The sequence below is a fragment of the Mirounga leonina genome, unplaced genomic scaffold (genome assembly GCF_011800145.1).
Source record: "Mirounga leonina isolate KUSES-001 unplaced genomic scaffold, KU_Mleo_1.0 Mir_166, whole genome shotgun sequence".
Classification (NCBI taxonomy): domain Eukaryota; kingdom Metazoa; phylum Chordata; class Mammalia; order Carnivora; family Phocidae; genus Mirounga; species Mirounga leonina.
The window spans coordinates 6,997,323-7,012,232 of record NW_023270418.1 but is presented as its reverse complement, the minus strand read 5'-3'; the positions used below and the strand labels follow the sequence as shown (position 1 = coordinate 7,012,232).

The 14,910-nt window shown below is 39.3% G+C and overlaps 1 long non-coding RNA gene across 1 annotated transcript; it reads right to left on the bottom strand.

Annotated features, from left to right (window-relative positions):
* Positions 1-7,034: 7,034 nt before the first annotated feature.
* On the bottom strand, positions 7,035-14,670 carry LOC118015709. The gene is made up of 2 exons (XR_004680686.1): positions 14,330-14,670; positions 7,035-10,585 (listed from the first exon to the last, which is right to left on the bottom strand). It is a non-coding gene; the product is annotated as an uncharacterized LOC118015709 (long non-coding RNA).
* Positions 14,671-14,910: the final 240 nt, after the last annotated feature.

The following is a 14,910-nucleotide window of genomic DNA, read 5'->3' as shown; positions in this document are numbered from 1 at the left end:
CATACAATGGTAAGGATCTAGAGGGTTATGGAGCCACAGGTGGAAGGTGTTTAGGCCACTGGATGACCACACAGAGCAGAGCTACTCCAGTGACGCCTGGGACTCTTAAGTGGATACGTGAATATATATTGTGTTAAGCCACCAAAAGTTTGGAGGTTAGTGTCACTGCAACGTAATCAAACCAACACATAATCAGATAGAGTTACATCCAAATCTGATATTTAATTTTTATTAGATACTTAGTATTGGGCTGTTGACTTATCCTCTGTGAGCCTGTTATTTTGTGCAAAATATGGATATAAAAGTAGCTACATCACAAATTATTATTAGAATTTTAGATGAGGTATATAAACCATCCAAGTTAAAGGTATATAAAGTCATTTTTTCTTTTGTGTTGCACCTAGGAGCACAGCGTTGGATTAATCATAGTCTTTGGCCATGAAGCACTCTTATCACTGACTGATGAACTTGTTTAGTTGTTTACTTATTTGTTCATAATTATTTATTTTCAAAAATACAACAACCACTTAAGGATTCACCACTCAATATAAGAACCAGAATTTTACTTGCAAAGTCCACTTTGGCCACTCCATATGGGGTAGGTCACAGTTATCTGGCATGGGCAGATGTCAGGCTATAGAAGAAGATCCTGATTCTTGGGTTGTAGGGCTTTTAATCTGTATAGTTAATGATACTCCAGCTCCTCTCCCAGTGTGATTAGACTACAAAGTAAAATAGCCAAGTGACATAGCAGAACTTTTAGTCCGGCCCTGTCTTGCTGGTTGAGCCTTCCTAGTAGATTGTACCATCAACTTCTCTCCTGCAGTGATCAAGAGGTCAAGTTCCCAATCTATCACTTGTAGCTGTATGATGATGTGAGTGAGTGGCAGAATTTGCTGCCTGACATGAGTGTCCATGTTTCCAGAATCACCAGTCCATCACGGGGCATAATCAGGGTGCTGTGGTCTAAGCCTTGAGGTTAACTAGAATCAGTGTCACGTTAAGTATTTGACCAATGCTAGTTTCCATGGTGCTTTGCAGGAGGCCAGCTCCACTTCTGGGAGATCAGCTTGTGGTAGATTGGTCTTTGAAAGTTAAGCTTTACCTCTCGATCCTATTCATCTAAATTTTTCTCAACACTTGGTAATTGCTAAACATTAGCATTAGCTTTTTCATTATTTTGCCAGCCAAAATGGTCTAAAATGATATCTTACGTTGTAATTTGTATTTTCCATATATCTGATGAAACTAAATCTTTCTTTGTATATATATTGGCAGTATGTTTCCTTTACCTCCAAGTGCTTGCTTGTGCATTTGACCATTTGTTATTGTTATTTGTGCTTTTCTTATGATTTCCAAATGTTCTTTATATGTTGTTATTAATCTTTTATTGGTTATACATATTAAAAATATCTTCCAGTTTAACAAGAATTTTCTTTTTTCTTTAATGTGTCTTCTCATTAACAAAGTAGTCTTGATTTTAATATAGCTAAATTCATCCATTTTTTTTTCACCCACATTGGCACATTTTGTGTTTTAAGAAATCCTTCTTTCCCTTAAGGCCAGAAAGAAATTCACGTATATTTCTCACTAAAATGCTCACTTTTGACATTGAGATCTTTAATCCATCTGGAGTTGATTTTTGTGGAACTGGCAGAAATCTAATTTTACTTTTTCCTATATGAATAACCAATTTGTGGTGGTTTATCTATTACATCGTTGGTAATCTCTGGAATTTGGGTTTGACATTCTATGGGTTAAACTCGTGCATGGCACAGAATGGATCACACATCCTTTATTCCCTGAGACAAAGTCTCCATCATTACTCTAACTAAGAGGGGGAAGGTTGTCTCCTCACCAAGGCTTTTGTTTTTTCTTTAGCTAACCCAGTTTAACTTTCTTTCTTACATTTTTCTTAGTGGTGAAATTATTTGATTTGCTTTGCTCTAAGCCATTTCTCTTAAAGATGTTCTTTCAGGGTGATTTTCCAGGAATCTGGCCATATATTATTGCCCCCAAAACCTCCCTCCCTGATCGTAATCGGTGACTAAAGATGAAGCATGCGTGCCTTGAGTGTCGCATCACCCTCCGTGGAGGTTTCATCAATGACATTCCAGGGTCATTTTGACACTTCAAGGCTTGAGTGTTCTGCAAAGTTGGGGAAGGACACACTGGGTCGGGAATGAAAAACTGCTGAGATGGTATTGTCTCCACCGCATCTGTGTGCCCGGTAGAAGTGTGGGGTGGTGTTTAGTGAATTCTGTGGCCTTATTGATGAAATTCAGATCTCTGTGGATAGCAAGAACTAGTGGTTTTCTATGGCAGCTCTTTTCAGGGAGAGGTTCATTGTCAGGAAGAAGTAAAAATACTCCTTGACAAAGTTAGCACATAGTCTTGTTTTGGTAAACCTTTGAGTCACATAAATACTGGTCTTTTTTTTTTTTTTAATCAAAGTCGATTCTTGGGTGCTGGGTGGCTCAGTGGGTTAAGTGTCTGCCTTCGGCTGAGGTCATGATCTCAGTGTCATGGGATGGAACCCCGCGTTGGGCTCCCTGCTCAGCCAGGAGCCTGCTTCTCCCTCTCCCTCTGCTCCTCCCCCCACACCCCCCCCCCCCCCCCCCCGCCAGCACACTCTCTCTCTCAAATAAATAAATAAAATCTTTTTTTAAAAAAAGTCGATTCTTAATATTTTTAAAATATATTTTACTGAATAAGTTGCTTAAGAAGAAGTTTCCCAGGAACACGACTGCAATCTCTCATTTTTATTTAACAGACTTTCGCACAACTGCCAAATAGAATTGATATCATGCTAGATAAGGGAGGTACTATACAAACCCTGTAACAGAGAGAGAAAACACTTTTTTTTTCTGTGCTTCAGAAGGCAGAAACCATCCCACTCTATTATTTGCAATTCCGATTCAGCATACCTGCTTCCATCTGATTCTGCAAACCAATGTTGCTGTTGAGTCAGAGTCTGGTGAAACCGGAGGCCCAAACCAACAGCGCAGTTCCTTACAGCCACTTCATAGTCACACTGCCGACAAACACACGCGGTTGCTTTGGAACAACAAGACTTGTAGATCCTTGCCAGAACTCCCAGTAACAGTGCGACACATAATTTGTCTAAGAAGTGCTTAAATAAAGAGTTGCTGAAATCTTATTTGTCAAGATTCCAGAATGTAATCTTGTGAGTACAGTTTTCTGAATGGTGGTGAAATAGTCTAGTTTTGTAGTTGCTATGGGTCTGAGAAAAGCCCATTCAATTCATTTCAGCTCCAGTTGCTGAATACCTAATAAACAGTAGGTGGATTATACAGACTTTATTGAGCACCTATTATATACAAGGCCCTGTGCTGGGGAGGTGATGAGAAGCCATTTTGCTGCTTTCATAAGGAGACTAAACACTTCTTGGCAGCAGGCAATAAAAACCCACTACTTGAAGCGAATGGATTTAGTAGAAGGATTTCAGGAGATCATAAAATCAGAATTATTTTCTCTTGTCATTTATAATGCCCGTAAGAGCAAATAGCCATGTAAACAAAATTCATATAACCACTAATGACTTAAACGTACACTTGTCATTGTACATCTGTCCTTCTCTCCATATATTTGTTTGTGTAAGACGTATGACAATATAAACATCAAAAGTCTATAAAAACAATTTTGACTATATGCATCCTTATTTATACCTTTCAGAAGCCAGATAAAAAATTTGAGAAAAACATAAGTAATGGTATATAAATGTTATCACCTTTGAAGTAACCTGAGTAATATTACTAAAGATCTAGCGAACAGGGGACATGTGTAGAAAATCAGTCTTTTGTTGTTTTATTCTGTGAAAAAAACCTGTTGGTTTGTACTATATATTAAGCATTTATATTTGGTGTTTTTCAGAGCTAATGAGATTGTTAGATAGGAACAGCTGAATAAAGTGTTGAAATAGTCAATATGCTGGAATTTATAGTTTTGATAAATCCCGTAACTGGCAATGGGGTGCAAAAGGACTACCTAGCCAAGGCTTCAAACTCAAGATCTTATTGAAAATGTCCTCAAATGCAATGAAAGTGTTTTACAATATTTTTTAAAACAGTAGTAGAAAGACAAGGCTTAGGAATGATAGAAACCAATGTATGATATATGACATAACCTAATGTAATATATAGCGTAATAGATATAATACATAATATATAGATTGTATAATTTAGTATATATTATATACTTTACATTTATTACATAAGTATATATGTGTGTTTATATAATACCCATTATATATATGTGTGTCTATATAAATGTCGATCTACATACATCAATCCAGAGGCCCAAAATGCGGTACGCTTGGGCCATTTGGCAAAAATCTGTAGTATTCTGTATGCTGGTGTTATTGTAGTGACTGCTACTCTGTCCTCCCCTGTTATAAGAATGACTGCCCCTCAAAATCCCAAAAGCTTCTGATTGATTGAGATTTGGCCACAGTCCGGCACTGGTTGAACCAGAGTCTGGTCCACAGTTGGAGGTAGGCATTTGCAAGCCAGGAATTACATTTCCACCAACTTTAGATATAAGGAGGACAAGGTAATTCCCCCACAAGAAATTGGGGGACCATTGAGAAGAGAGATAATGTTGGGAAAAGTCTACTGCAGGCAAGGTGGACATTGTCATGTTGCATAGAGAAGGAAGATGAGAACAAATAAGGGGCCATTGATTCAGAGATGAATTAGAAGACCACTGCTGTTGGTGAAAAATGAGGTAACAATGAAGGACCCTCTAAGAATACAAAGAAAATGAAATAGGATGGCCATGGAGAGTTAAACCATGAAATGAGCACTTGAGGTTTGACGGAGCAGAGACAGGCAGGGTTACATAAAAAACAGTTGCTGTCCAGGCATTAGACAGGATTGAAACCTGATTGAAGGCATTACCTTATCAAAGGAAAGAACGTGTCATTCAGAAGGGACGTTGGCCAAAAAGAGAGAAGCAGACAGACACAAGCCAGAGAAATGAGTGCCCTGATTAGATGGTATAAACATCCATTTTTTCACAGGCAGATGCCTTCTTATCCTGGAATCAGACACACTGGAGTCATTAAACATTCCCATCACCAGAGTTGACTACAAGAGATCCAGTTCTTTGCCTACTTAGGTACCTTCTGATAAATTGGCTTCCATGTGACTTTTCTACTGGGAAAGAAGATGCAACAGAAATAGTTTGTCTATTTCTCTTTTAAACATATACCCCGGGTTCTATATCTAAATCAGCACGAGTCATCATCGCAAATGTAATCAACTCTGAGAAACTGATAAGACTAAGTTTATGAGTAACTTTTAAGAGAGGAGTCTCAGAGAAGTGATGGTTGGGTAAAGCCAGACTTCAGGGGGTTAAACCATGAAAACATCTTAATAATAGCACTCTTGTATGCTTTTGTGGTGTCTTAAAGTTTTCAGAACACTTTCACTTATTTATCTCATTTCACTATTTTGTGAGGGAAGCAAGAATTTCAAAACTCACTTGAAAGTAAAGGTTCTGGCCTTTAGAGGTTATATAATTTTCAGGTGAGTGGTGTGGAGAGAGAGCTATTTCTTCTACCATTTTAGTGTTTTCCCTTTGGTCTACACTTCCTATAATTTCTTAAGTATTGTGGTGATCACCGTGGGATTGTAAAAGGTGCGTGAGACACTGTTCTGGCCCTCAAAGAGCAGGCAGAGCTACAAAGCTGCATGCTTACAAAATTTATTTTGTATTTAAGCCTTAAGAGGGATCAATTCAGTCGTCTACTAACCCAGTTTAAGCACCAGAACTGTCATGGGGAATACACAGATAAGAACTTGCCCTCATCAACCTTTCAAATATGGAAAGTACTGGGTGTCTACTTTCTGTTTGCTTTAAGGCCAAGGGGCTTGGAACTCTAAATTAGTGACTGTGTATGACTACACACAGTGCCAGGGACATGGCATGAATTATTTCGCAAAATTCTCTTAACCACTTGATAAGAGAAATTTGCTAAATGAAAATCTTTTGAGAAGATTTTCAGCTCACTTATCATCTTCTTTGCAGATGTCTCTTTCCCCGGACAAACTATAAACTCCACGAGGGCAGTGGCTAGCCGTCCTGTCCACAGCTGTAGTCTCAGAAGCTAGCAAGGAAGGTACCCCATAATATTTCTTGAATTGAAGGGAAAGAACTTGCGTTTTAGAGATAAATAGCTAAATAAAGTTCCCAGTTTCTAGAGATTGCAAGTGGTGAATCAAAGATTCAAACAAAAATCCAAATGAATCCAGAGTCTGTGTTTACTTGTTGATCTGAATCTTATCTCTCTGTATATCGAGTGATAGTATTTTTTGCTCAAACTCAACTCAGAGTTATATAACCATGAATATCCATTTCGTTCATGCTAACAATTTACCTAATCTTCTGTTAAGACAGACAAAACTAAGCTTTGAATAAAGATCAAAATGGTGATTTAAAGAAAGATTATAAAACAGATAGAAACCCAAGATGCATATATATATATTCATAGATTTACATATATATGCATGTATATATTTATATATATGTTCACATGTATTTTATTTATAAATATATATGCATAGATAAGTATGTATATATTTATATGTACATGTATATATATTTTTATATCTATGTATTGTATGTATGTGTGTATGTGTATAAAACCAACATTTATGGGGCGCCTGGGTGGCTCAGTTGGTTAAGTGTCTGACTCTTGGTTTCAGCTCAGGTCATGAATTCAGGGTTGTGGGATTGAGTCCTGCATTGGGCTCCACACTCAGCATGCAGTTTGCCTGAGATTATTTCTCTCCCTCTCCCTCTGTCCCTCCCCCTGTTCACACTCTCTCTCTAAAATAAACAAATAAATCTTAAAAAAAAAAAAAACCCAACATGTATAAAATATATAAAAGTATGAGGAAGAAAATAGACTTAATTTTACCACCACCCCAATATATATTTTACACACACATCTAAATTTACATTAGCTGCATTATTTCCTTTTCACTTTTATTCTTTTTCTCTTTTTGATCTTCATTTTCTTATCTTCATTGTTCGGCTTTAAAGGAAGGGTCTTGGTTGCTTACTCACCAGCTCACTCACAGCCCTGAGACAATGTGTCCATAGCACTCTGGCATTTGGGTCACACAACTTTGGACCTCTTCTGCCAGCAAAGAAACATTTTCTAGAAGGAGGAAAGAGATATTTCCATGTTTCTCTCTTGCTGACTTCCCTTTTTAAGAACACTTTCTTTTTCTATGTAAAGAAATTCCCAAATGAACTCTGTGCCTAGGAAACACGAAATGCTCTTTTAAAAATTTTCCTCATATTTAGAAAAAAATATTTCTTCAAATTAAGCAAGAATTTTCTCTTTAATTTCAATTTCTAGCAGAGGAATAGAGCAGATGCCACATCTTCTTTTCCTGAGCAATTTTTGCAAAATGAATTTCTGATACCTCAGGGGATTCCTTAACTTCTTAATTAATTAGTAGATGGAACCTTAGAAGGTTGCTTTAAAAATAGTTTGAAAAATATTCTATATTCTGCCTCCACAAAAAGTTTAAAGTGATAATGTCACTTACGAGAGAATAGTTAATTGAACAGTAACTAGAAAGAAAATAATCCCCACTCTCCTGCTGGACATAATCATGTGAAGATTTTATCAAAACAAGTCATATCTTCTCTGACTTCCCTCACCAGTTCTAATCCCTTATTTATTTATTTATTTTTATTTTAAAGATTTTATTTATTTATTTGAGAGAGAGAGAGAGAATGCACAAGCAGGCGGAAGGCCAGGGGCGGAGGGACAATCAGACTCCCCACTGAGCAGAGAGCTCTACACAGGGCTCCATCCCAGGACCCTGAGATCGTGACCTGAGCCAAAAGCAGATGCTTAACCAATGGAGTCCCCCAGGTACCCCTCTAATCCCCTCATTTAGAAACCGTTACAGCAATATCTGCTTCTCATTTAACTCATCTGTCCTAGTTGCAACTATCCATCTATTCACTTAATTTACAAATATTTATTGAGCATTCTGCTCTATGTGAGGCATTGTTCTAGGCACAAGGGTTACAGCAAGAAGCAGTACAGGCGAAGTCCCTGTTCTCACTGTTTTTCTCCTGTTGGGGGAGACAACAGAAAGTAAAGAAAATAATTTTAGGTAGTGATTAGAGCTTTAAAGAAAATAAAAAAGGGTAATGTGACAGAAAGAGAATGTGATAGAGGTCTACCTTAGATATGATCTATTTTTTGCTATCACTGTGTAATAAATGACCTGCATACTTTGTGGTTTAAACCAATGGCCATTTAAATTTCTCACAATTCTTTGAGATGACTGGGGCCAGCTGGGTAGTTTCCCTGTTCTACATTGTGAGATGTATTTGCTGATGTGGCTACATTCAGTGGGGAGATCTGTTGGTCCTGCTGTGATCATCATGGCCTCTCATTTCCCTGGTCTCTCTCCACGTGGGCTCCTTCATTCAGTGGTCTAGCCCAATGTTCATCACTCCTTGATGGCTAGCTTCCAGGAGCAAGGGTAGAAGCTGACAGACCTTTTAAAGCTTGAGTCCAGACCTGGCACAGTGTCACTTTCAATGCAGTCTATTGGTAAAAGCAAGTCACAAGGTCATCCAGATTCAAGGGGAGGGAAGTAAATGCCACTTTCTGAGGAATGATGTAGTAAAGAAATGGGACTATTTCTAATTCATCAGAAGGTATATGATTATTTGATTACTAACTTGTTTTACTAGATTTAAGTTCTAAGAACACAGAGGTAATATCTATTGTTGCTCACTGTTGCTACACAGGTGTCTGGCCCTGATACCAAAAATGAACGACAATGTCAATAAGTGGCAGGAAAGGATGAGGAAAGCAGATATTTGATTAATGTTACCTCCTCCCCATCTTGTAATCATGAAAGGCACTACATTATGAATCACAGAATTTTTTCTCCTTGAGCTTTAATAAGACTTTGATGCAGTGACCCCAGTAGCTTTTACCAGTCAAAGTTCTTATGCATTATAGATATCACTTTTGACAGGATCCTCAGAGAAGACTTTAGGGAGGTAGAATGAGCTGGGCTTGGAACAATATATAAGATTTGGAAAGGTAGAAAAAAGACCTCCATGGTCAATAGTGTTCCTTTAGATGAATTAGAACAAGGTGTTCCCTCTTAACAGATAAATAATTAAAAAAAAAAAAAAACCACCCAAATAACAAAAAGACAATATCCCTCTTCTGGATGGACACATTCCCTTGGGTTTGTGAGCAGACAGGAACATGTGTGTGAAGAAAAAGGAGCCCCTTTCTTCAGGCAGATATCTCCTGATCCAGGGAATATGGCTTAACTTAATGTTTTTATGGGTTGCACAAACTTCCCATGAGTATAAGGCAACTGTGAGAGGGTATTTGGATAGGAGCAATCACAGGGAAACATTAAGGTTATTCCTGAGTCCTTCATTCTCAATTCTAGAGCTCCCCTTTCTTATAAGCAAAAGTCTTTCAGGTTGAAGATTCATACCTACAATTCTTTATTTTAGGACCAGTTGATTCTACCCTGTTATCAGCTGGGTTTACAATGATGACTAGCAAGTATCCAACAATGATTATGATTCTTCCATGTCAAAACCACCATGTGAAGAATGAAAGCGCCAATCAACCAGATGTTTTGTCTACATCATGCCAAACTATTAGTTAGACTAAATCAACACCTCTCATCCCCTTTAATTGTCTTGCCAACGTGTAGAGGAAGCCCTAATCAATGGAAAGAACAGAAATCCAGCTTTTTTGTCTGTGGAGGCCGAGGAGATAAAATTAGCCTGTTGATAGATGCTTTCACTTTTCAGCCAGATGTTGGGGCATTATAACCATAATAATATATAAAATATATGAATTTGCATCAGGATGCCTGGAACTCCCTGGTATCTCTATGCTCTAATATATTAGACAAACCTTTGTAATACACATCTTGCTAAAATTCTATTTTCTTCATGCCTCGAATCCTGTAATACGCCCATTACCTTTAGGAAGGATTTTAGTCTGATATTCAAGATCCTCAATCTAACTACTACCTCCCCCTGATCCCACAATATCCTTAGGTTTTACATGTTATAAGTCAGGGTTTCTCAACCTTGATATTATTGACATTGTGGGCTAGATAATCCTTTGTTGTGGGGTTGTCCTATGCACTGTAAGATGCTTATCAGCCTCTTTGATCTCTACCCCCCCCTTTTTTTTCCTGTGTCACACTCTATCCCTCAGTGGATGTGGTTGATAAAATTGATAAAATTTTTTTGGGAAGTGGGGTGGATAATGTGTCAGTGCAGTATTTTCTTTACTACCAAGAGCCAGGGGAGAAAAGGGAGGAGGAGGAGAGGCCAAAGAGGCAAGGAAAAGGAGAAAGAGTATGGACTCTGGGTATTAATTATTTCAAGCCCATCATACTAACAAAGACTGATTGCTCTATGTCACTTTATACCTCATGAAATGGTGTAACACCTGTACCAGACCATATACCACACTGGAGTCTTTTATTTGGTCTTCTTCAAAATCCCAGGGAGTTTCAGTCATTCACCACAGATAGCCCTGATAACAAAAGGATGAGCCATGATCAATGCAAGTCAGGTTGTCCGTCGGTCTCTCCTATATGCTATGCTAAAGTTTATAATTATTTAGGAGATATTATTCTTGAGATAGTTTGCTTTGGTTTCATCTCCCTGTTATTGCAAGATGGATCACCTGGAGAAAAATCCAATTGAATTCCCATCTTCCCTGTGTATTTCCATTCCAGGGCTTTCATTTGCTTTTAATGACTTTCTCAGGCCTTCCTCCTGAGAGTGAAACCTTCCAGGGCTGAGCTCAGCCCAAACATGAAACTTTTGGGAAAGGGTTAGGAAAGTCTGTTCAGCTGTTTTTGTTGAAGGGAGAAAAAAAGATACAAAGTACCTTTTCTCCCATTCCCAAAATAACTTCTTGTTTGGGCTTTCAAATTAGCATGTGGTCAGACCTTTATGAGAAAGTCCAGAATTAGTTTAAAAAGACTCTTCCCTCCTCTCCCCTTACTGAGCAGAGTCATGAGCATGAAGTACACTGCTCATCAGATGGTTGATGAACTTGTGAGAGAATGGCCTGCACAGAAAGCTTGTCATCCATGGCCGCTTTGGATTCTCACTGAGGCCTTTCTCCTTCATTTTTCCTTTGGCACTCTCCTCTACAGGGTCTTCTCCAGGTTTGCTATTCATTCTGTAAAACTCCCTTATTAGCACCCAACGAGGGGTTCATTCATTCATCCATTTGAATAGATTTTGAATTCCTATGAAGTGCTAGATATGATGCTCGAGTTTTCTTTCATTTATTCACCACAAGGGCTCTTTGAAGTGCGTATCATCATCACCAATTTACATAAAAGTAACCCAGGGTGTGGTCAGAAGAAGTAAACTACCCTTTGAAAATAATGTTGTAAGTATAGAACAGATTCAACCGACAGGTTTATCTGTTTGCAAAGCTCGTGCTTTTAACCATCATAAATCATTGCTTCCTATAAAGCTAGGAGAACTTGGTTATTGTTAAATTACAAAAGGGTTGGAGGAACTTGGGATATTGAGCCTAGCCAAAAGAGCTGCTAGGTCTTTGATTAACTTGATGTGAAAAAGGGATAAATGGGGGCTGTGGGTTCCTGGGTAAAAAAATAAAAAAAATAAAAAAATTAAAAAGAAAGCCACATGGAGAAAGATTTCAGGTCAAAATATGGAAGGACTTCATAAGAGTTGGAACTATCCAACAGATGAATGCACTCCTCCAGAGAGAAGGGAGTGCCCCATAATTTTAGGGGTGCAAGCATGGGCTCTATAATCACTTGGCAAGGCTGTAATATTATAGGGAAGATTCAGGCAACTGATGACCTGGTGAATATTGAGCTTGGCCCTCTGAGTTGTGATTCTGTGATACCCTGGCCTTAATACCATGAATTTACCTGAACTGGAATAGGTTTCTTTTTTTAAAAAAGATTTTATTTATTTATTTGAGAGAGAGAGAATGAGAGAGAGAGAGAGCACATAAGAGGGGGGTGGGTCAGAGGGAGAAGCAGACTCCCTGCCGAGCAGGGAGCTGGATGCGGGACTCGATCCTGGGACTCTAGGATCATGACCTGAGCCGAAGGCAGTCGCTTAACCAACTGAGCCGCCCAGGCGCCCCTAGAATAGGTTTCTTTCTTTCTTTTTTAAATTTTATTTATTTATTTATTTAACAGAGAGAGACACAGTGAAAGAGGGATCACAAGCGGGGGGAGTAGGAGTGGGAGAAGCAGGCGTCCCACCGAGCAGGGAGCCTGATGCAGGGCTCGATCCCAGGATCCTGGGATCATGACCTGAACTGAAGGCAGATACTTAACGACTGAGCCACCCAGGTGCCCCTAGATTAGGTTTCTTTATCTGTTTAGACTTCAGATTCTCCATGTGTGAAGGTTATTTCTAGCTCTGATGGTCTCAGCCTCCAGGGCCAAAACTATATATAGGGATATAGTTACAAGTACAGTTTTATTACTCTTTTAACCTGACAGAGGTTAACATAATGTTGAAATCTTGGGTTTCTTTCTCAGGCTGGCTGCCTCAGTCCTGGAAACTTGAGCCTGGGGTCAAGGTTCTCTCTTGCTAATTTCCTCACATTTTGTTCTCAGTTAAATACAAAGTTTGTTTTTTTTTAGCTCCCTGGGTCACTGAGGAAGAACTTTCTCCAAATATTCCTGAACTCCTGATTTAAAGACTTCCTGGTACTTCCAGAATTAGGGTTCCTTTAGAGGACAGGATGGACCAGAAGAGACTGGTGGTCAGAGAAGGGACTGTAGCAAGGCTGGAGATCGGGGAAGAGACAACAACAAGAGTTGGTTTAGGCATCAGGTGATATTCTAGAAAGGTAGCTGAGCAGTTTGCAAGCAACAGTTGTGAAGGGTTGTTGCAAGGATTATCTGTGTTAAAATATATGTGACGTGTTCAGAATAGTGTGCTGAGCACATGGTAAGTAGCGTAAAAATATTGTCTGGGTTTTATTGTTATTGTTATTGTCTTGTTTTATTGTTATTACTGTTATTATTGCAATTATCAGCCTCTGAATCTAGTCTAGTGATTGCACATAGTAGGTACTCAAGAAATAGTTGTTGAATGAATAGAAAAATTAATGAATAGCCCCTTTGAAAAATAGTTTTTTAACAAATGGTTGAAAGGCAAAGTGGTGGCTGCATGTTTTGGTAATGGTAAGGCTTTTACAGAGGAAATGGGAAAGCTCCGTAAACTCTGACATCCTGTTAATATTATGTCGTTATTGTGAATTGTCAGTCCAGATTTTTCACTGTGATTCTTTTTATGGTAAAACTCTTGGAAATTAGAGGGTCTATGGAAAATGTGATTTGGGATAAGTATTTATCATTAGTCTGCCCTTTGCCAATTTCTAAGCCTGAATGAGTTTTTGTTTGAGCCAAACAGTGAAAAATTGTTCTACTTCTGAAGTTTTCCAAGTGACGAAAATGCCTCTAATTAGAAAAGAAATACTGCTTATTCCCCCCTATATTTATTGCTCAATATATACACATATTAGTGTTCACCGGGTCAACATGTCTGCTTTCATATTGAAGAGGATGTAGATTCAAGTCTCTTCTGGGCCTGAGCTGCAGGGGTCACCGTGCCTTATCCTGAGTCCATGTTCAGTTGAGCCAAGGTCTCTTCCCTTGCAGCCCGGGGAGAGGTTACCCAGGAACAGGAGCAGGTGAGTTATAGAATTACAAAGCTGCCTTCTTACTTCAGAAAGTCTGCAAAACTATAAATGCCCCAAGTACTCCCAGTGAAGCCCACTTGGATCATTCCATTCTATCAGCGCTGGCAAGCTCATGACCTGGAGACTCTAGAGGCCTATCAGGCGGTTGGGGACAGCAAACCACACAGAGAGAGTCTGGGGTTACATAAAGAGACTCATGTTTTCACCCTCCTGCTTTCCATATTGAGATCACTGCAAATAGGGGCTGGCCTTCAGGCTTATAGGCCTAACTACTGGACTTTTCCAAGGTATCCAGAGCCAAGTATATAACTGATGCTCAATAAATATTAGGAATTAATATTCTTTTTTTTTTTAAGACTTTATTTATCTGACAGAGAGAGAGAGAGAACAAGTAGGCAGAGAGGCAGGCAGAGGGAGAGGGAGAAGCAGACTCTCCACCGAGCAGGGAGCCCGACGTGGGGCTCAATCCCAGGACCCTGGGATCATGACCTGAGCCGAAGGCAGCCGCTTAACCGGCTGAGCCACCCAGGTGCCCCAAGAATTAATATTCTTACTCTTTCTCACCTGGTAGCCCTGTTGCCAAGTTTTGAGAGTTCTCTCATGGTAGCCACCTGCGTGCTGAGCTTCCCGTTTCATGTACCTCCCCGTCATGCTAGAGGCGAAGAGCAAAGGCACTGTTAACATTTGGAGAGGAGGGGCAGCGAGATTCCTAACCTATTTCCTGCTGCAGAACTCATTCTCTTGGCCTAAATGGCCTAAACACGCACATAGGAGCAACTCTTAGACGAATGGGAACCGATGCATCTTTGGCTTCTGAGGTGCCTGCCTGGAATGGGAAGGAAGCCCAATACTGGTTCGGGGGACATACATAGAATGTCCACGGCTTATTTGAAATACATTTTTTTTTAAAGATTTTATTTATTTATTTGAGAGAGAGAGAATGAGAGAGAGCACATGAGAGGGGGGAGGGTCAGAGGGAGAAGCAGACTCCCTGCCGAGCAGGGAGCCCGATGCGGGACTCGATTCTGGGACTCCAGGATCATGACCTGAGCCGAAAGCAGTCGCTTAACCAACTGAGCCACCCAGGCACCCTTGAAATACATTTTAAAAAAAATTTCAACCTTTTTTTTTTTTTTTAAGATTTT